The sequence below is a fragment of the Piliocolobus tephrosceles genome, chromosome 15 (assembly GCF_002776525.5).
Source record: "Piliocolobus tephrosceles isolate RC106 chromosome 15, ASM277652v3, whole genome shotgun sequence".
Lineage (NCBI taxonomy): Eukaryota > Metazoa > Chordata > Mammalia > Primates > Cercopithecidae > Piliocolobus > Piliocolobus tephrosceles.
This window is the reverse complement of record NC_045448.1, coordinates 35,534,905-35,556,694: the sequence shown is the minus strand read 5'-3', so window position 1 is coordinate 35,556,694 and position 21,790 is coordinate 35,534,905.

The following is a 21,790-nucleotide window of genomic DNA, read 5'->3' as shown; positions in this document are numbered from 1 at the left end:
TTTTCATTAAAAGTTACTAGGAAAATCTTCTGCATTCCAGATTCTATCTAAATGTATAGTACCTGTGTTGATTTTCAACTATGTCTCAATATGTTATTTAGGCATTACTAGTATAAAAGAATCATAAAATGTCAGTGGGATACATAATTAATTAATTAGTAATTAAGTAATTTCCAATTATTCAGATCCACTAGGAGACTTCTAATCTGGTCCAGGCTTGATTTCTTTTGTTTAGGCTAATTCTTACATATGTGATCAACTGGCAGGATGGCTAACGGAAGACTTATCTAGATTGACCTCACAGCTTTGGAGTTTTAGCGGTTATTTTCTGGTGTCCAGAGAGTGAGGGAGCCATATGTCTCATATCATCCAACTGGTTAACCTCTTTTTCTCATGTTGATTTTTCAAGTTTGAGAACAAAGAAAAGGATATAAGATCTCTTAGGGCTAAGTCTAGAACTGACGTACTGTCACTTTCACCACATTTTACAGTCAGGGATGATTTCAAGGCCATTTTAGATAGCATGGGTAGGTAAATAGACTCCACTTTTTAATGGAAAAACCTATCAAGTGACAGGTTTGTGGACAAAGGAAGGGGAATAATTGAGACCACATTTGCAATCAATCTACTTCCTGCCTGACGGACATGGGTTCTGCTGACTGGACAGTCCCTGTGTTTGCTGACTACACTGCCTACTCCAAGACGGTAACTAAGTCCCTCTTGGGCTGCTGACTGCTTTGGTTTCTTTCGAGTGTAAAATCTGCTGTAGTCTCTTCCTGTTCATCTAGACTCCTGGGCCCAAACCCTACTGAGAATGCCTTTTGTATTGCTGCCAAAAATTCCTTGCAATAACTTAATGGAAAATAAAATACTTTATTGCTCAATTTTTTTCAGTCAAATTCAATTTTACCTTGGAAATAAGTCTTCATTCAGAGAGTGAAATATCTATGATTCTTTTTACTTTCTGGATGTTAATTCACATGACACAAAGGCAGGCCTTTTTCATGAAGAGCATTGATTATTCAATTAATACTTTTGATGAACACCAACAAAAACTTAGAACCCATGCAGCTGCATGAATATCAAAAAGTCACTGGAAGAGAAAACATGACTGAGCAAACATGGTAATTACTATAATCCTGTCACTACATCTGGATGACTTACTAAACCCACCCTGTAATAAAGAAATTACTAATCTGTTTTAAAGCTCTATATTGGGTGAGAGAAGCTATGAGTTGCTTTATTTGTGAGTGCTTGGAGTTTTGATTATATTCGAGTTTTTAGACCCCTGTCTTATTTGGGAAGGTTAAATATTCTACAAATAGTTTGTGGATCAGGGAAAGCTGAATTCCAAATTAGAAGAACAGGCATATATCAGGAGCAGGAAAAGACCATGCATGGGTGAGTTTCAAAGGCTAGTTGTGTACATAAGCACATGTAAAATCAAAGAAAAATATTATGTCAGGGCCAGAAGGGTAAACTAAAAGTTAATGGTTGAAATATCAAAGTATCTAGTAAAGGGAAAAAGCTGTGTTTGGGAAGAAGGTAAAAAACCATCTAGCCAAAAAGCTGTGGGAAAAATGTGTAGGAATATAGGTTAAAATATTCATTCATCAAGCACTCACCATGTGACAGAAGGTGCCATTGTGCCATTGTGCCACAAAGATGAATAACTATTCAAGAAGGAGATGATTTACTGAAAAATCCAGTTATGTTTAGTACAAACCATCATACAATGTGGTAAGTTTTTGCCAAAGAAAGAGTAAGTATTCATTGGAGGCATATATGAGAAAAATATTTTTGCAGGTGGGATACTTATATCTGAACTAAACAAATGGATTTTTTTTTTTCAGACAGAAAGATCGTTCTAACTAAAGAATTAGTCAGCAAAGAGGTGTGTAAAATTATATCGTGAATTTCAGAAGCAGTGAGTTCTCAAAAAATATCCTGTATGTTGTGGAGTGTCAGGAAATAAATTTGGAAAAGTAAGTTCATATAAGATTTTAAAAGACCTTAAATCATTTTCTAAAAATATACAAAGCTGATACATGGTTACAAAATCTAACAGATCGTCTTAGTTGAAAAATATGGAATTCCTTCTGGTAAAAAGGTTGTAGGAAAGGTCAGGTACTTGGAGTTAAAAGCAATGCGATCATCTGATTAAAGTGAGGAAGACTAAGATATGGAAAAACATGTTGTCCATCAAACCAGCTCTCCCACAGTTAATAATTACAAACTCCAGACAAAGTATTTTTAAAAGTTATCTAAAGAGTAAATAAAATCTGGATGAAAGTCGACACTTTGAAGAAAAGAGTGCTATAGTGTGAAATTCTTCTTTATTTTGCTCTTGAAGTTGAACACCAGTCTGCACCATTTGAGGTGGGTCAAAATCCAGTGGAAAACCTGCAGTCTCATTGGCAGAGAATGCTACAGTGTTTGTCCTTATGACTGGCCTCTGGTTGGCCTCCAGAGGTCAGCCACAAGGGCAAACATGGTAGCCAGAGAGTAAAGAGGAAAATCCAAGTAAGGAGAGAGAAAGTAGAGTCACAAATTCTGTGCATAAACTCTGCAAATCACATATCCAACAAATGACTTGTATTCAGGCTACATACTATAGTCTCTGGATGATCCCTAAATTGTGCAATGTAGGGCAGCCTCCATTCATCTAAGGCTAAATAAAACTGAAATTTGAGTTGCTCACTATCACAAGGGGACAGAGTTTTACAGTTTGAGTCCAGCCGAGTTACCAGCTTACTCAAACATCGAAATCAAGATCAATACTCTTCAGAAGAAGAAAATATAATGGACAGTTTCTACATCAGTTTGCTTCCTCGTCAGCATTTGGAATTATTGGATGCATTAATCATATTTAATTTAGATATTATAGCAATTGTGTAATGGTATCTGATTGTGGCTTAAGTTTGCATTCTGCTAATGAGTGATGATGTTGAGCATCTGTTCGTGTGTCTATTTGCTTTCCATATGTCACCCTGGATGAAGTCGCTGTTATCTTTTGCCGTTTTAAAGTTATAATTATTTGGTTTTAAATGATTTTTGAGAGTTCTTTTTATAGTTTGAATACAAGTCATTTGTTGGAAAAATGGTTTCAATTTTTTTTCTTAGTTTATCAGTTGTCTTTTTATTTTCTTAACAGCAGTGGTAGCTGTTTTCTTCTTTTCTTAGAACAAGACTAATAATTTGATTAGTTCATGTATCTGCAAGACTCAGGAAGAAAAGCACATGTCAGATTCATACAATGTCAGCTGGGGTGAATTGAATGAAGACTACTGGATTCATTTCTAAGATAACTCACTCATAGGGTTTACAAGTTGCTTTTGACTGTGAAAGTCTTTACAGAGATTGAGGGCCAGGGAATTTCGATTTTTTGATATGGTCTTCTCTGTAGGTTACTTGATCTTCCTTAAAAAATGGTGGCTGAATTTCATGAGGAAGTTCCAAGACACAGCACGTGGATATTACCATTTTGTTGTTTTGTTTTTTTAAGTCTTGGGCCTGAAAATTGACCTAGCCTCACTTCTGCTGTATTCCACTGGTCATTGCTCATGTTGTATAATTCTTATTATGCATTGGTGGGTCTAATTTGTTAATTCTTAAGGGTATTTATATTTAAGTTCATGAGAGATATTTGTAGTTTTCTTTTTGTACTATCTTTGGTTTGGCATCAATGTTGTATTACCTCACAAAATTAATTGGGAATTATTCTCTTCTACTTTCTGGAAAACAGTGTGTAAAATTTGTGTTAATTCTCTGTTGAATATTTAGCAAAATTCTCAAAAGAGGACATCTGGGTTTAAAAATTTTATTCTTGGCAGTTTTTGAATTACACTTTCAGTATCTTTAATGGTTATAAGATTATTCAAGTTATTTATTTATTGTAGAAGTTTGGTAATTTATACTTTTTGAGTAATTAGTCTACTTCTACGTTATTGAATTTATGAAGATAAAGTCATTTGCAGTATTCCTTGTTTATTCTTTTGATGATTGCAGGATCTGTAGTGATATCTCCTATTTCATTCCAGATATTTGACATGTGTGTCCTTTTTCTTTTATTTTTATCAGTCTTGTTAATAGTTTATGAATTTTATGGATTTTTTTTCCAAAAACCTGCTTTGGGTTTCATTAACTTTTAAAATTTTTTTTTCTGCTATTAATATATATTTTTTTTGAGTTTTATTTTTTTCTTTCTTCTTTCTTTAGATTTAGTTTACTCTTGTTTTGCTGTGCTTTTGAGGTACATACTAAAATTATGTATTTGAAATCTTTTTTATAAGCAAATGTGTTGTAAATATAACTTTTAGCACTGCTTACTTGTATTCTACAAATTTTGATAGGTGGTATTTAATTTTCATTCAGTTCTATGTATTTTTAAATTTCCTTTGAGATTTCCTCTGTGACCTATATATTGTTTGGAAATGTGCTTTTTAAATTTCCATGTATTTCCAAATACTTGGAAACACTTCCTGTTTTCCCGTTATTTATCCCTAGGTTAATTTCATAACATCCAGAGAACACATTTTGCATAATTTCAGTTCTTTAACTTTGTGAAGACTTTTTTTGTGACCCAGGATACTGTCTTTTGTAGTGAATGTTCATTGAGCCATTGATAAGAATGTGTACTTTGCTGTGTTTGGAGTACTCATCAACATCAACCAGATCTTATCATTGGATAGCATAGTTTAGTTTATCTACATATTTGCTGTTTTCTTTTTTGTCTAGTAGTTCTAGTAATTGTCAGAGAGGAGTGCTCAGATCCCCAACAATAATTAAGAATTAGTATATTTTTCCTTGTAGCTGTATCAGTTGTAGTTTCATATATTTTGAAGCTTCCTTTTGGTTTATATACATTTAAGATTGCTATGTCTTCTTGATTGATTGATCCTTTTATCATTGGGTAATTAACAGAAAGGAATACAGGTAATATCTCTCTTTGAAAGGAATTAGGTAATATCTTTCTTTGTTCCTAGTAATTTATTTGCTTTGAAATCTACTTCACTTGATATAAATAAAATAATTATTGCTTTAAAACTATTTTTATTAATATTAGTATATATTTTTCCACCCTTTACTGTCAACCTACCTATACCGATTGTGTTTGAAGTAAATTTATTGTAGTCAGCATATAGCTGTTATTTTTAAATTCATTCTCTCAATTTTTGACTTTTAATTAATGTATTTAGAATATTATATTTAAAGTAATAATCAATATATTAGGGTTTAAGTTTGTCATTTCATTCTACATTTTCTTTTTTCTATTTTGTTCTCTGTTTTGCATTATTCTGTTTATCATTTCTTTCCTTTCTGTTGATTAATATTTTGCAAGATTACATCTTGTTTTATTTATACTGTTTCCAAAGAAATCAATTCTGTTTTTGTTTTTGTTGTTGTTTCTATTTCTTTGTTTCATGTTCTTATTTCCATTTTTAAAAATTTGCTTTGGACTTACTGTGGTCTTCTTTCTACGATTCCTCAAGGTTGAGACTTAGGTCAATTATCTTAGACTTTCTTCATTCATAAATACAAGCATTTTAAGCTACAAATTTCCCTCTCAGTATGACTTTACTGCATCACACTAAATTTGATATGTATTTTTCCTATCTGCCAGTTTAAAATACTTTCTTATTTCTCTTAAGATTTCTACTTTGGGCAGGGCATAGTGGCTCACGCCTGTAATCCCTGCACTTTGGGAGGCCGCGGCAGGCAGATCACCTGAGGTCAGGAGTTTGAGAACAGCATGGCCAACATGATGAAACTCCATCTCTACTAAAAGTACAAAAAAATTAGTCGGGCGTGGTGGCAGGTATCTGTAATCCCAGCTACTCGGGAGGCTGAGGTGGAAGAATCAATTGAACCTGGTAGGCGGAGGTTGCAGTGAGTTGAGATTGCACCACTGAACTCCAACCTGGGCAACAAGAGTGAAACTCCATCACAAAAAAAAGTAAATAAATAAAAAAGATTTCTACTTTGGCACGTACATGTATGTAAATATATATTTGTAAATATATATATATATAGTAAATATATATAATGTGTGTGTCTAGATATCATATTTTTGTTTCTCAGTTGATTGCATTTTGGTGGAAGAACTTACTTTGGGTACCTTGTATGACTTTAATTCCTTCACATTTGTTGAAATTTGTTACATAGATATCTGAAAAACTAGAAAATATTTGGTAAATAAACAACACTCTTCAAAAACTCATGAGGCAAAACAGAAATTAGAAACTATTTTGAACTCAATACAAATTCAACACTCCTTCATGATAAAACTCTAAGTAAAACAAGATTTAAAAGAAACTTCTTCAAACTGATGAAAGATATCATCCAAAACCTACAGATTCCAATATGTTTAATAGCGAAAGATTTAATACTTGCACCCTGAGTTTGGGAACAGGGCATGGATGTCCATTGTTACCACTCATACTCAACATCATACTAAAGATCCAAGAAAGAACTAACTTGAAAGAAAAAAGTAAAATTATCTTCATTTACAAATGACATGACTGGCTAGGAAGAAAATCCTAAATGTTTTACAAAACATTCTGAAACTAGTAAATATGTGTAGCGAAGGACAGGATAAAATAAAAAAAATAAAAATAATTTACTATATTTCTATATACTAAAGAGGTACAACTGAAAAAATATTTTAAAATAATACAATTTACCACAGTGTCATAAAAGTAAAATACTTTGATATTTAAAAACATATGGGCAACGTTTTCCTGTTGAAAACTATAAAACACTGATGATAGTAATGACATAACACCTAAATAAATATAAAGGTATACTGAACTCATAAATGGAAAGACTCAGTAGTATTGTTTTATTAATTTTCTTCAATTTAATCTAAATATTCAATGTAATCATAATCAAAAACTTAGCAGGCGTTTTATATTATAGAAATCCATAAATTGATTAACATACATTAATTTAATTGTAAATACATATCTGTATGTCATTAATAAAGAAAAGTGCAATAGACAAAACAATTTTTTAACAGAAGAGCAAATTTAGAGAACTCACACTATCTGATTTCAAGACTTAAAACTACAGTAATCAAGACAGTAAATATACAAGGATATACAATGGATCAATGAAATAGAAGAGAAAGTTCAGAAATAGGCCTGCACATGTATATTTAACTGATTTTCAATGAAGGCATTAAGTTAATTCAAAGGAGAGAAAACTATTTATTTCAACCAATAATGTTGAATAAATAAAAATATACCCATAGGGATATCCATATGTAAATTATAAAATTATATTTATCCTTTGCTCCACATACATAAATTATCACCAAATGGAACAAAGACACAAATGTGAAGCCTAAACATAGGACTTCTAAAATACATTATAGTAGAATATTTTTGTGACTTGGAATAAGAAAACTATTCTTACACATGATAAAAAGAACTTAAATCATTTTTTAAATATGACTAATTTGTCTTGATTTAAATAAAAAGCTTCTGTTTTTTTGAAGATATTTTTAAGACTAAGTATCATTGTAGCAGAAAATATTTGCAAAACACTTATTTGATAAGGAACCCTCAAATGTCAATAATTAAAAATAATCAAGCAGGACAATAAAAATGTGTGAAATTCTTGAACAGGTTCTTCACCAAAGAAGATACAGAAAACAATTAGTAAATAAAAAAGATGCTCAGCACTGTTAGTCACTAGGCAAGTGAAAATTAAAACCACAAATGTCAAGTTCATGAGAGATAAACAAGACAGAAATAATTTTAAATTGAAGAAGGGTAAGAAACATATAAATTCAACATGATATCTTGAATTCGATTCTAAATATACATGACATTCTAGAGAAAATTGACAAAATTTAAATAGAAGTTTTGATTAGATGGGTAGTAATAAGTAAATATTACTTTTTTGACTTTGATGATTTGTCATTTCGAATGAAATCACAGGCTTTCAAGAAGTGAAGAATCTGAGGCCGGGCTCAGTGGCTCACTTCTGTAATCCCTGGACCTTGGGAGGCCAAGGCAGGAGGACCATGAGATCAGGAGATTGAGACCATCCTGGACAACATGGTGAAACCCTGTATCTACTAAAATACAAAAAATTAGCCGGGCACAGTGGCGGGCTCCTGTAATCCCAGCTACGCGGGAGGCTGAGGCAGGAGAATTGTTTGAAACTGGGAGGCGGAGGTTGCAGTGAACTGAGATCGTGCCACTGCAGTCCAGGCTGGCAACAGAGCAAGACTCCATCTCAAAAAGAAAAAAAAAAAAGAAGTGAAGAATCTGAGTAAAGTATATCCCAAAGTTTTTGTAGTAGTTATGCCACTGCTCTATACTTCTACTTTTTTTCAATTTAAAAGCTTTAAAAAGTAGAGGTAAAATATACATATTTGTAGAAAAATACTAACAGAGAGTACTTCTGGAAAACAGGCTTTTTCTAAATGAATTTTAATTTTATCATAATAATAATAACCCAAAGGGTACCCAATATGGATAACGGAAATGATTACTGGCCACTGAAGTAGACGGAATTCCATATAGTCAGAGGAAATAAAGAAATATCGATTAACATTAGAAATTGTTGATATGTCTTTTGAAAGTTTAAAGATAAACACTGAAATAAGTTGAATGCATAATTTTCAAAACAGTAAAGTGAAAGAGAACAAAGAAAACTAAAAATAAAGCTGGATTAATCCAAATGATTTGAAAAAAATATAAAAATAAATAGCACATCATATGTTAGTAGAAATCAATCCACATAAATTAACAATTGAAGTTATAGGCAAACAAATGAAAGTTGCGAACAGAAAGAAGTGTACTATGTAAAGGTAATAAATACATAACCAATAAAGTATAAAAATGCTTAACTTGTATATCCCCGGGTCACACAAATATATGTATATAGATAGATAGATGGATGTGCATACAAACACCCACACACATATATGTAGTTGACCCTTGAATAACATGAATTTGAACTGAGCAGGTCCGTTTACACATGAATTTTTTTTTCAACAAAAGTGATACTCAGTATGCCTACCTCTCCTTCCTCCCCTTCCACATCCTTCATCTTGTTTGCCTCTGCCACCCCTGAGAGATCAAGACCCAGTCTTCCTTTTCCTCTTCCTTCTCAGCCTATTCAACATGAAGACAACTAGAATGAAGACATTTATAATGATCCACTTCCAGTTAATGAATAGTAAATATGTCTTTTTATGATTTTCTTAACAACATTTTATTCTTTAGTTTACTGTATTGTAAGAATACAGTATACAATACACATAACATACGAAGTATGTGTTAATTGACTGCATGTGTTATCAGTAAGGCTTCTCGTCCAAAGTAGGCTGTCAGTAGTTAAGTTTTTGGAGACATAAAAGTTACGCAGGCGTTTTCAACTACATAGGAGAATAGCACCCCTAACCCTTGTGCTGTTTAAGGGTCAAGTGTGTGTGTGTGTGTGTTTATAGATTTCAAACAGAAACCTTAATGCTCTGTCTCTGTTATTTAAAAAAAAATTACAAATAATTTTAAGGTTTAATAAAAGATATTATTGAATATATATATTTTTTCCTACCCACTAAATAGAACATGTACTTTAAAATATTTTAGAACATTTAGAAAAACTAACAATTTCTATGTCATAAAGAAAATACAAACCTTAACAATTATCATAGAATAAAAGCTTATAGACTTCATTCTTTGACATCTATGAAATAAAATATCATTGAGTACTAGTAAGTAATCAAATATTCATACATGAAGTTAAAATTTAAAAATATATTTCTACATTTTAAATGAAAAATAATTAACTATAATAAATATGAAATACTTAGATCTCAATGTCAATACATAACATGCTACATTCCTAAACTTACAGTGTGCAACTAAAAGAGTATTTATAAAGAGACATGCATGCTAAGTACCTGTGTTAAAAAGTCGATAGTGTACTAGCTTTGCAACCCAAGAGTTTAGAAATGAAATAGTGCATTCTTGTATAAAAAAGCAAATGAAAATATAAGAGTAGAACACTTACAAATAGAAAGTACAGGAACAACAGAGAAGACTAACATAACCCAAAGTAGATTTTTTGATTAGCCTAATAAAATATATACATTCCCAGCAAGACCGATCCTACAAGAAATAGAAACAAGGAGAGACAGAAGAAAAAAAGAGAATAAAAATCATTGACTACAGATGTGACAACAATTTTAAATATTACTAGAAAATGTTGTGTATAGTATTGTGCTAATAAGTTAAAGACATGAATATAAGGGATAGTGTACCAGATAGTTTAAGATCCAAGGATAAACAAAAATTCAAGAATCTAAATATTACTATAATTTGTAATTTAGAAATTCTTCCCTATATAACACAGGGACTAGATGATTTTATTTATTGTTAATTATATTTTGTTTTATTTGCTTTCCTTTTTAAAATTTTAATGGCGATAAGAGTACTTAACATGTAATTTATCTTCAATAAACTCTTAAACTCACTCTGTAGTATTAACTGTAGGTACAATGTCATAGAGCAGATTTCTAGAACCTATGCATTTTGCATAGCTGGAACCGTATATCTCTAGATTATGGTAAATACTTATTGTGGCTTATTTTAAGTAAGATATTTTGTATCTTTTAGCACTTAAAAATGAAGTGTCATTTTCTCATTCCATTTTATGAGGCAAATGTAGCTGTGATAGCAAAAGCAGATAAGGGTGATATGAAGATGCCATAAGCTAATTGTGATTATATAGATACAAATATTTTAAATTAAATGTTACTAAACTGAATCCAGCCATTATTTAAAAATACATCCTAATGACATTGCATTATTCCAGGAATACAAAGATGACTTAACATTAGAGTATCCCTTAATATAGATTCCCATATTCAAAGTTTAAACAAGGATTTTTGTATGACAACAGGAACAAATGAACACAGAGATGTGATAAAGTTCAATATCAGTAAAAATCAGTTACTTCTGGAAATCCAGAAAGTGACAGGAATTTCCTTAAGGCAGATAAATTTAGCTTTCAACAGTAATAGCAAACCTTAACCTTAATGAAAAATATTAGAAGGGTCACTGTAAATTAGAACCAAAAAAACTCATAGATTATCCTCTGTTCTGATTGTCTTCAATATTGACCTGAAAGTTGTCTTAGCCTAGCCAGTGAAAAATAGCAAGAATACATTTTAAAAGGCACAGTTATCAAAAAGAGAAATAAAATGGTCATTAATGACAGATGATTTTCCAAATAGAAAATTAAAGGAAAATCTTCTGACAAATTACTAGAGTTCTTGATGTTGAAGAGGGTACAACTTTTGCATCAATTGAGAGCATTAAAGAGATTGACAGAAGTCAAAATACCTCCTTTGTTACTGAAAGGTTTTTATGGCTAAAAGCATGAGTCAGAAGAGCCTGCTTTTACTCCTTGTCTCATTACCCACTCCCTGTCTAGATGATTCATATAAGAAAAAGCTTCAGTCCCCAGTGTAGGTAGACACGCTGGCCAAGGCTCCTGTCTTTCAGTGGTCTGTGATGGAGAGGAGAGTGAACAGGTGGAGAAGGGCATGCTGCTGTGTTTAACACTTTTGGTAGGGTCGATCCAAAGGAAACGTATTACAATAACTGTCCGTCCTCCACTAAAAGATCATTCTCTCTAGTCCATTATGAGAGTGAATGATGGTACAGCAATAAATGTTTAGAAAAAATTCATCCCCTTAGATGTCAGGAAAATGAAGAATTATCTCTCAATGAACAAAACCCAATAAACTAATAACATTTAAAGCTTCTGGATAAAAACTAATTATATTTCTGTATCTGTAACAAATTTTGAAGTGTAATAAAAATAAGAAGATACCATTTACTACAGCAACAAAAGCTATAAATATAAAACTACAAATCAATTTAAAACAAAAATAGGCATAAGAACTTTATAAAGAATATGAAAAAAACTTTATCAAAAGACCTACAATAAATCCTAAGTAAATGGAGATATAACATGTTCAGGTTGAGGAAGTCTCAATATCATAAAGACGGAAATCCAAATAAAATTATAAATCAAAAGCAAGCACAGTAAAAATTCAACAAGGTTTTACATGGAATGTGAAAATTCTCAGAAGCAAAAGGAAAGTTAGATTTTTGACAACAGACTCAGGAGAGGATATCTTATGTCTCTAGTCAAAGAAATGCAGATTAAAATAAAATATGTATGCCCACTCTTAACACTGGAAAAATCTATATGTCTAAAATGAACAAGTGCTGCTGTGCACGAAAAAAATTCATTAGATATTGTTGAGGGTGGGTATATACTTAAAACAACTTGGGAGAATAATTTGATATCTAATCAACCTAAAAATATTTCTTTCCCTAAGGCCCCAGTAATGCTATTTACATCTATTGTAGGCATATATGTGCATTTACATATATATATATGAAAACATGTAGATGATATTGATTACTATTTGAAATGATGAAAACATGAAAAGCACCCTACTGTCTGCAACAGGGAACTGCAAAGTTATTTTATTTTTTCACAGAAGAGAACCATAAAGACTAATTGAAATAAACTTCTTCTGAATGTTTAAACATGTATATATTTCAGAACCATAATATTATGTGAAAAATTCAAACAGTATATAACAATATTTACCATATGATCTCATTTATGTTTGTTTACAAATAATAATACAAATGTTTTATTAATGCTACCACCAAATGAGGTAAAAATTTAAAAACATACATGAATATGATGCATATCAACATTATGATATTATTAATTTATGAGGACTGTTGAGTGTGAAGGAAAGCAGTGGGGCTTTATTAGACTCTCTAATATTGCATTTTATTTCAAAAAAGACATCTGAAACAAATATGGCAAATTGTAAACACTAGTTCTCAGCATAGGTACACACTGAGTATCACATTACTTTATATATAATTTTATATTTTCATAATAAAAATGTAAATAAAAAGTTAACTGATTATAAGAAGAGTAAAGCTTTTAATTCAAAATATTTTTAAAAACCAGTGACAGGAGAAATGGGATAAGTGAGGCAAATATGCTCATACAGCCTCAAAAATAAAGGACTTCATGTTATATTATATTAAAATTTTTGGGAAAAACACTACAAAAATAGCTTTCCCTTATTTAATAATGTCTTTATTGGAAAAACAAATTAAAAAGTGAACACATTTGAAAAAGAGAAAAATGCAAAATGAACTAGGCTATTTCTTTTATTTTATATATATATATATTTATATATATTTTACTTTTTTACAAATTTTACTTTAGGTTCTGGGATACACGTGCAGAACGTGCAGGTTTGTTACATAGTATACACATGCCATGGTGGTTTGCTGCACCTATCTACCTGCATCAAGGTTTTAAGCCCCAAATGCATTAGGTATTTGTCCTAACGCTCTCCCTCCCCTTGTCCCCCAGCCCCCAACAGGCCCTGGGGTGTGATGTTCCCCTCCCTGTGTCCATGTGTTCTCATTGTTCAGCTCTCACTTATGAGTGAGAACATGCGGTGTTTGGTTTTCTGTTCTTGTGTTAGTTATCTGAGAATGATGGTTTCCAGCTTCATTCATGGCTGCATAGTATTCCATGGTGTATAAGTGCCATATTTTCTTCATCCAGTCTATAATTGATGGACATTTGGGTTGGTACCAAGTCTTGGCTATTGTAAATACTGCTACATAAATGTCTTGTTTTGAGAGTGTCTCTTTATATCATTTGCCCACGTTTTGATGGGGTTGTTTGTTTTATTCTTGCAAATTTGTTTAAGTTCCTTGTAGTTTCTGGATATGAGACCTTTGTCAGATGGATAGATTGCCAAAATTTTCTCCCATTTGGTAGGTTGCCTGTTCACTCTGATGATAGTTTCTTTTGCTGTTCAGAAGCTCTTTGACTTAATTAGACCCCATTTATCAATTTTGGCTTTTGTTGCAACGGCTTTTGGTGTTTTAGTCATGAAGTCTTTGCCCATGTCTATGCCCTGAATGGTATTACCTAGGTTTTCTTTTAGGGTTTTTATAGTTTTAGGTTTTACATTCAAGTCTTTAATCCATCTCGAGTTAATTTTTGTATAAGGTGTAAGGAAAGGGTCCAGTTTCAGTTTTCTGCCTATGACTAGCCCGTTTTCCCAGCATCATTTATTAAATAGGGAATCCTTTCCCCATAGCTTGTTTTTGTTAGGTTGTCAAAGATCAGATGGTTGTAGATGTATGGTGTTATTTCTGAGGCCTCTGTTCTGTTCCATTGGTCTATATATCTGTTTTGATACCAGTGTCATGCTGTTTTGGCTACTGTAGCCTTGTAGTATAGTTTGAAGTCAGTTAGCATGATGCCTCCAGGATTTTCTTGGCTACATGGCCTCATTTTTGGTTTCATATGAATATTAAAGTAGTTCTTTCTAACTCTGTGAAGAAAGACAATGGTAGCTTGAGGGGGTAACATTGAATCCATGAATTACTTTCAGGAGTATGGCTGTTTTCATGATATTGATTCTTCCTATCCATGAGCATGGAATGTTTTTCCATTTGTTTGTGTCCCCTCTTATTTTCTTGAGGAGTAGTTTATAGTTCTCCTTGAAGAGGTCCTTCACATCTCTTGTAAGTTGTATTCCTAGGTAATTTATTCTCTTTGTAGCAGTTGTGAATGCGAGTTCACTCATGATTTGGCTCTCTGCTTGTCTATTTTTAGTGTATAGGAATGCTTGTGATTTTTCATACACTGATTTTGTGTCCTGAGACTATGCTGAAGTTGCTTATCAGCTTAAGGAGATTTTAGGATGAGATGATGGAATTTTCTAAACATACAATCATGTCATCTGCAAACAGAAATAATTTGACTTCCTCTCTTCCTATTTGAATATGCTTTATTTCTTTCTCTTGCCTGATTGCCCTGCCCAGAACTTCCAATACAATGTTGAATCATAGTGGTGAGCTGAGAGAGGGTATCCATGTATTGTGCCAGTTTTCAAAGGGAATACTTCTAGCTTTTGCCCATTCAGAGCAATATTGGCTGTGAGTTTGTCATACATAGCTCTTATTATTTTAAGGTATGTTCCATCAATACCTAGTTTACTGATAATTTTTAGCATAAAGTGGTGTTGAATTTTATTGAAGGCCTTTTCTCCATCTATTGAGATAATCCTGTGGTTTTTGTCATTGCTTCTGTTTATGTGATGGATTATGTTTATTGATTTGCATATGTTGATCCAGCCTTGCATGCCAGGGATGAGGTTGACTTGATCATGGTGGATAAGCTTTTTGATGTGCTGTTGGATTCAATTCACCAGTATCTTATTTTATTTTCATCAGGGATATTGGCCTGAAATTTTCTTTTTGTTGTGTCTCTGCCAGGTTTTGGTATGAGGATGATGCTGATAAAATGATTTAGGGGGGAGACCCTCTTTTTCTATTGTTCAGAATAGTTTCAGAAGGAATAGTGCCAGCGCTGCTTTGTACCTCTGGCAGAAATAGGCTGTGAATCTGTCTGGCTCTGACTTTTTCTTGTTGTTATTGCTCTATTCAGAGATTCAGCTTCCTCCTGATTTAGTCTTGGGAGGCTGTATGTGTCCAGGAATGTATCCGTTTCTTCTAGATTTTCTAGATTATTTGTGTAGAGGTGTTTATAGTACTCTCTGATGGTAGTTTGTATTTCTGTGGGATCAGTGATAATACTTTTTTGTCATTTTTTATTGTGTCTCTGATTCTTCTCTCTTTTTTCTTTATTAGTCTGGCTAGCAATCTATCTATTTTGTTAATCTTTTAAAAACCAGCTCCTGGATTTATTGGTTTTTTGGAGGGTTTTTCGTGTCTCTATCTCCTTCAGTTCTGCTCTAATCTTAGATATTTCTTGTCTTCTGCTAGCTTTTGAATTTGTTTGCTCTTGCTTCTCTAGTTCTTTTAATTGTGATGTTAGGGTGCCCATTTTAGATCTTTCCTGCTTTCTGATATGGGGATTTAGTGCTATAAATTTCCCTCTACACACTGCTTTAGCTGTGTCCCAGAGATTCTAGTACATTGTCTCTTTGTTCTCATTGGTTTCCAAGAACTTCTTTATTTCTGCCTTAATTTCATTATTTACCCAGTAGTCATTCAGAAGCAGGTTTTTCAGTTTCCATGTAGTTGTGAGGTTTTGAGTAAGTTTCTTAATCCTGAGTTCTAATTTGATTGCACTGTGGTCTGAGAGGCTGTTTGATATGATTTCTGTTCTTTTGCATTTGCTGAGGAGTGTTTTACTTCCAATTACATGGTCAATTTTAGGGTAGATGCTATATGGTGCAGAGAAAAATGTATATTCTGATGATTTGGACTGGAGAGTTCTGTAGATGCCTATTAGATCGCTTGATCCAGAGCTGAGTTCAAGTCCTGATTATCCTTGTTAATTTTCTGTCTTGTTGATCTGTCTAATATTGACAGTGGGGTGTTCAAGTCTCCCATTATTATTGTGTGGGAGTCTAAGTCTCTTTGTAGGTCTCTAAGAACTTGTTTTATGTATGTGGGTGCTCCTCTATTGGGTGCATGTATATTTATGGTAGTTAGCTCTTTTTGTTGCATTGACCCCTTTACCATTATGTAATGCCCTTCTTCGTCTTTTTTGATCTTTGTTGATTTAAAGTCTGTTTTATCAGAGACTAGGATTGCAACCCCTGCTTTTTATTTTTGCTTTGCATTTGCCTGGTAAATATTCCTCCATCCCTTTATTTTGTGCCTATGTGTGTCTTTGCATATAAGATGGGGCTCCTGAATACAGCACACTGACAGATCTTGACTCTTTATCCGATTTGCCAGTCTGTGTCTTGTAATTGGGGCATTCAGCCCATTTACATTTAGGGTTAATATTGTTATGTGTGAATTTGATCCTGTCATTATGATGCTAGCTGGTTATTTTGCACACTGGTTCATGCAGTTTCTTCAGAGTGCCATTGGTCTTTATATTTTGGCATGTTTTTGCAGTGGCTGGTACCGGTTTTTCCTTTCCATAATTAGTGTTTCCTTCAGAAGCTCTTATAAGACAGGCCTGGTAGTGACAAAAATCCCTCAGCATTTGCTTGTCTGTAAAGGATTTATTTCTCCTTTGCTTATGAAGCTTAGTTTGCCTGGATATGAAATTTTGGGTTGAAAATTCTTTTCTTTAATAATATTGAATATTGGCCCCCACTCTCTTATGGCTTGTAAGGTTTCTGCAGAGAGATCCACTATTAGTCTGATGGGCTTCCCTTTGTAGTTAACCTGACCTTTATCTCTGGCCGCCCTTAACATTTTTTTTTCCTTTATTTCAGCCTTCGAGAATCTGATGATTATGTGTCTTGGGGTTGCTCTTCCCAAGGAGTACCTTAGTGGTTTTCTCTGTACTACCTGAATTTGAATGTTGGCCTGTCTTGCTAGGTTTGGGACATTCTCCTCAATAAAATCCTGAAGTGTGTTTTCCAGTCTGGTTCCATTCTCCCCATGACTTTCAGGTATACCAATGAATTGTAGGTTTGGTCTTTTCACATAGTCCCATATTTCTTGGAAGCTTTGTTCATTCTTTTATTCTTTTTTTCTCTAAACTTGTCTTCATACTTTATTTCAGTAAGTTGATCTTCAATCTCTGATTTCCTATCTTCTGCTTGATTGATTTGGCTATTTATACTTGTGTATGCTTTACGAAGTTCTTGTGTTGTGTTTTTCAGCTCCAGCAGGTCATTTATGTGCTTCTCTAAACTAGTTATTCTAGTTAGCAGTTCCTGTAACCTTTCATCAAGGTTCTGAGCTTCCTTGCATTGGGTTAGAATATGCTCCTTTAGTTCAGAGTAGTTTGTTATTACCCACCTTCTGAATCCTACTTCTGTCAATTCGTCAAACTCCTTCTCCATCCAGCTTTGTTCTCTTGCTAGAGAGGAGGTGCGATCTTTTGGAGGAGAAGAGGCATTCTGGTTTTTGGAATTTTCAGCATTTTTGCACTATTTTTTCCTCATCTTCATGGATTTATCTACCTTTGATCTTTGTGGCTGATGACCTTTGGATGCAGTTTTTGGGTGGATGTCCCTTTTTGTTAATGATGTTATTGCTTTCTTTTAGTTAGTTTTTCTTCTAATGGTCAGGCCTCTCTCCTGCAGGTCTGCTGTGGTTTGCTGGAGGTCCACTCCAGACCCTGTTTGCCTAGGTGTCACCAGTAGATCTTGCAGAACAGCAATGATTGCTACCTGCTCCTTCCCCTGGAAACTTCATCCCAGAAGGGCACTGGCCTGATGCTAGCCAGAGCTCTCCTGTATGAGATGTCTGTTGACCCTTGCTGGGAGATCTCTCCCAGTCATGAGGCAAAGGGGTCAGGGACCCACTCGAGGAGGGCAGTCTGTACCTTAGCAGAGCTCGAGTGCTGTGCTGTGAGAATTCTCCTTGTTAAGGTCTGCTGCTCTCTTCAGAGCCAGCAGGCAGGAACATTTAAATCTGCTGAAGCTGTGCCCCCAGCCACCCCTTCTGCCAGGTGCTCTGTCCCAGGGAGATGGGAGCTTTATCTATAAGTCCCTGACTGCGGCTGATGCCTTTTTTTCAGAGATGCGCTGCCCAGTGAAGAAGAGTTTAGAGAGGCAGTCTGGCCACAGCCACTTTGCCGAGTTGTGGTGAATTCTGCCCAGTCTGAACTTCCTGGCCTCCTTAGCATTTTCAGGGGAAAACCGTCTACTCAAGCCTCAGTAATGGTGGACGCCCCACTCCCTGCCAAGCTCAAGCATCCCAAGTCAACTTCAGACTGCTGTGCTAGCAGTGAGAATTTCAAGCCAGTGGTTCTTAGCTTGCTGGGCTCTGTGGGAGCAGGACCTGCTGAGCGAGACCACTCACTTGGCTCCCTGGCTTCAGCCCCCTTTCCAGGGGAGTGAAGGGTTCTGTCTTGCTGGGGTTCCAGGTGCCACTGGGTTATGAAAAAAAAAAAAAAAATTCCTGCAGCTATTGACCTAGGCTATTTCAAGTGAATACATGGAGGTGGAGAGAGGTGCTAGCAACAAAAATAACAACCAAGAAAGATAAAATATTTATCTGAGATTTTAAATACCAATGATGATATATTATCTTTTTCGTAACTTACATATACAAGCTTAGATAAGTATTTTTAAAAGAAAACTGAAATAATCACTCTGATAGTAAGCTTATGCTTCATTTTTTAATATTAGGTACATGCCAAAATAAATTGCATAGCCCATGCAAGAGAATGTCATTAAGTTTTTAGTAATAGCCATTCTGACTGGGTAAAACAATATCTCATTGTGGTTTTTATTTGCATTTCTCTAATGACCAGTGATGTTGAGCATTTTTTCATCCACCTCTTGGGTATTTGTATGCCTTTTTTTAAAGAGATGTCTATTCATGACCTACCACCACTTATAAATTATTTTGCACCCTATAAACTTGTAGAAAAATATTAAAAATAAAATCAGAAATTTGTGATAGACTTTCTGTTATAAATTTTATCTAGGGCTATGGTTAATATTCGGAACATAACTGAAGGGAGTATATAATGATATAAATGTTTGAATGACTTGTACAGATGCAAGTTTTTGTAAATTATAACAATTATTAGCTATAAAAATGAGTATTCAATGTTTTTTAATCCATTAACAATAATGAGAAACAAATACATTTAACTGGATTTAAGATAAATATGCATCCCTAAATCTACTAGAGTTTCTTTGAAGTATCTGTGACATGCCAATAATAGTTAAGTATTTGATCTTAATTTGCATAACATTTAAGTAGTTCATAATGCATTTCCATTTTATTAAGAACCTTACTCATAGGTTCTTAAAAATGACATTCTGAAGTATCCAAAACAAATGCTAGTATTCCAATTTTATGGCTGAAAAATTTTATAGATGATATAGCCAATAAATGCTTTTTTAAAATGAAAGTTTAAAAAGTGAAAATTTTTTATTCAAAATTATACCAGGTTATCTTTCTCCTAATTACTACTAATCAAATTATATTATCTCATTCAAAATACAATTTAAAAAAATCGTTCCAGATTTTTGCTTAACAAACTTTGTCTTTTGACAAAATGTCTGTGCAAAATTACATGTATCACAAATGTTTATCTTGGATTTATGAGTATAATCTAAGGCAGTCAAAGAATTACACAGCTACAAGTTCCTACTGCTAGAGACTTGATACAATTCAACTGAGAAAAAGTAATAAAATTAAATTCTATATCTATTTCCCATGTTTATTATCAGCTAGTGGCTGGACAAAAAAGCACGGGATCAAGTTATTTGGTAAGAGCCGATTAAATTATTCAGTTTAAATTAGGCTACCTGTAAAATACAGTAGAAATTAAGGAATAGAACAGTTAATGGGATTGTAATTAAACTTTAAAAATATATTGCATAAAATATTTACTTTGATATTTTGCTTGTATCTACAAGATTAGAGACCCTTTAATCTTAGCTACATTCACTGTTTCTTCTTAGTTTTCTCTGTGCCGTTTAAAGTGTTGCTTTCTATATCTTTTATCCCCGTTCATCCTTCCATTTTTCTCTATTTACTTCTTGTCCTTCATTACATTATATGCCAAGCTCAGGTATTCAAATGTAAAGATTCATAGGCAAATATGTCATGTTGCTTAAGGAGCTCTAATTTTCATTCTCAATCTGTGCCTTAAAACTAGAACTTTCTGAGCAACAATTGTAAGAGTGTTTAATGCAATTTGATATGGGGAATGGCTGAAGAAGATGCATTTACTCTGCTTCCAGACTGGTTCTTGTTCTCTCTCACTCCCTACTTTTTTTCGGGCTCTCTCAAACTTGTTATCTTTTAGTTTTTCTCTGGTTTCAAGTCATTTACCCTCCTATGGCCGTTTGAAATCCTGCTTCTCTCATTTTACTCTCAATGCTTTCTATTCTTTGGTGTGTAGCTACTCTTTGGTTCTTGACGTAACTTTATGTCAGCGAGTTCTAGTAACTACTTTGTTTGCTTTAAGCCTCTACCAGAAACATCCCACTAGACTCGTAAAAGGACTGGTTCACCCCCAACCCTCTGCAAGTAGCAAAGGTAGGGGATTATTTATTATCAGCCTGTATATAAATAACTACCATCCCAGATAGAAATTACATTGCCATAAAGAAATGCGAAATAAGAGTTGGTTTAGGAAGGAAGCAATTGATCATAAAATAGTATTAGTAATGACATATTGGGTAATAAGAATTTCACTATTTGAACAGTTGACTTAAGGAAAAAGAGTAGCTTAGTGAGGTGAAGTTTCATTCCTGTGAGATTCTTCAGGTGAAATTTAAGTTTACATCCAACTGATCACTAGTATATCAGAAGCATTTTGCGCTCACTGTAATAATGACAGGTAATGATATATTTTGTCCTGTGATATTTAATATCAATAATCTGTGCTCTAAAAATTATTTCATTTTGTGTAGCTCACTTAATTTCCTAATATAAAAAACTCTCATTAAGAAAGCCACACTGGGAAATTAAATGCTTCATACATATTATAACACACCCTGCTTTTATCTAGAATTTATACTAACAGACAGTGGGTAAAATGACATAGAATCATACAAGTGGTTCAAAAAATATTCGACTGGAATAGATATATTAGGAAAGATATAAAAATTTTAAATAATTTAGAAATAGCAATTGATAATACTGTATGTAAAGTAGAATGCTGATTATAAGAAAGACTATAATTCTGATTCTTAAATCTTTTTTTAAAAAATAGGTGATTTTTCCTGTACCTGGAAGCAATTTTCTTGAATAAATAATCAGAGGCTTTTGGATGTGAAGATAATTTTAGAAGTCAT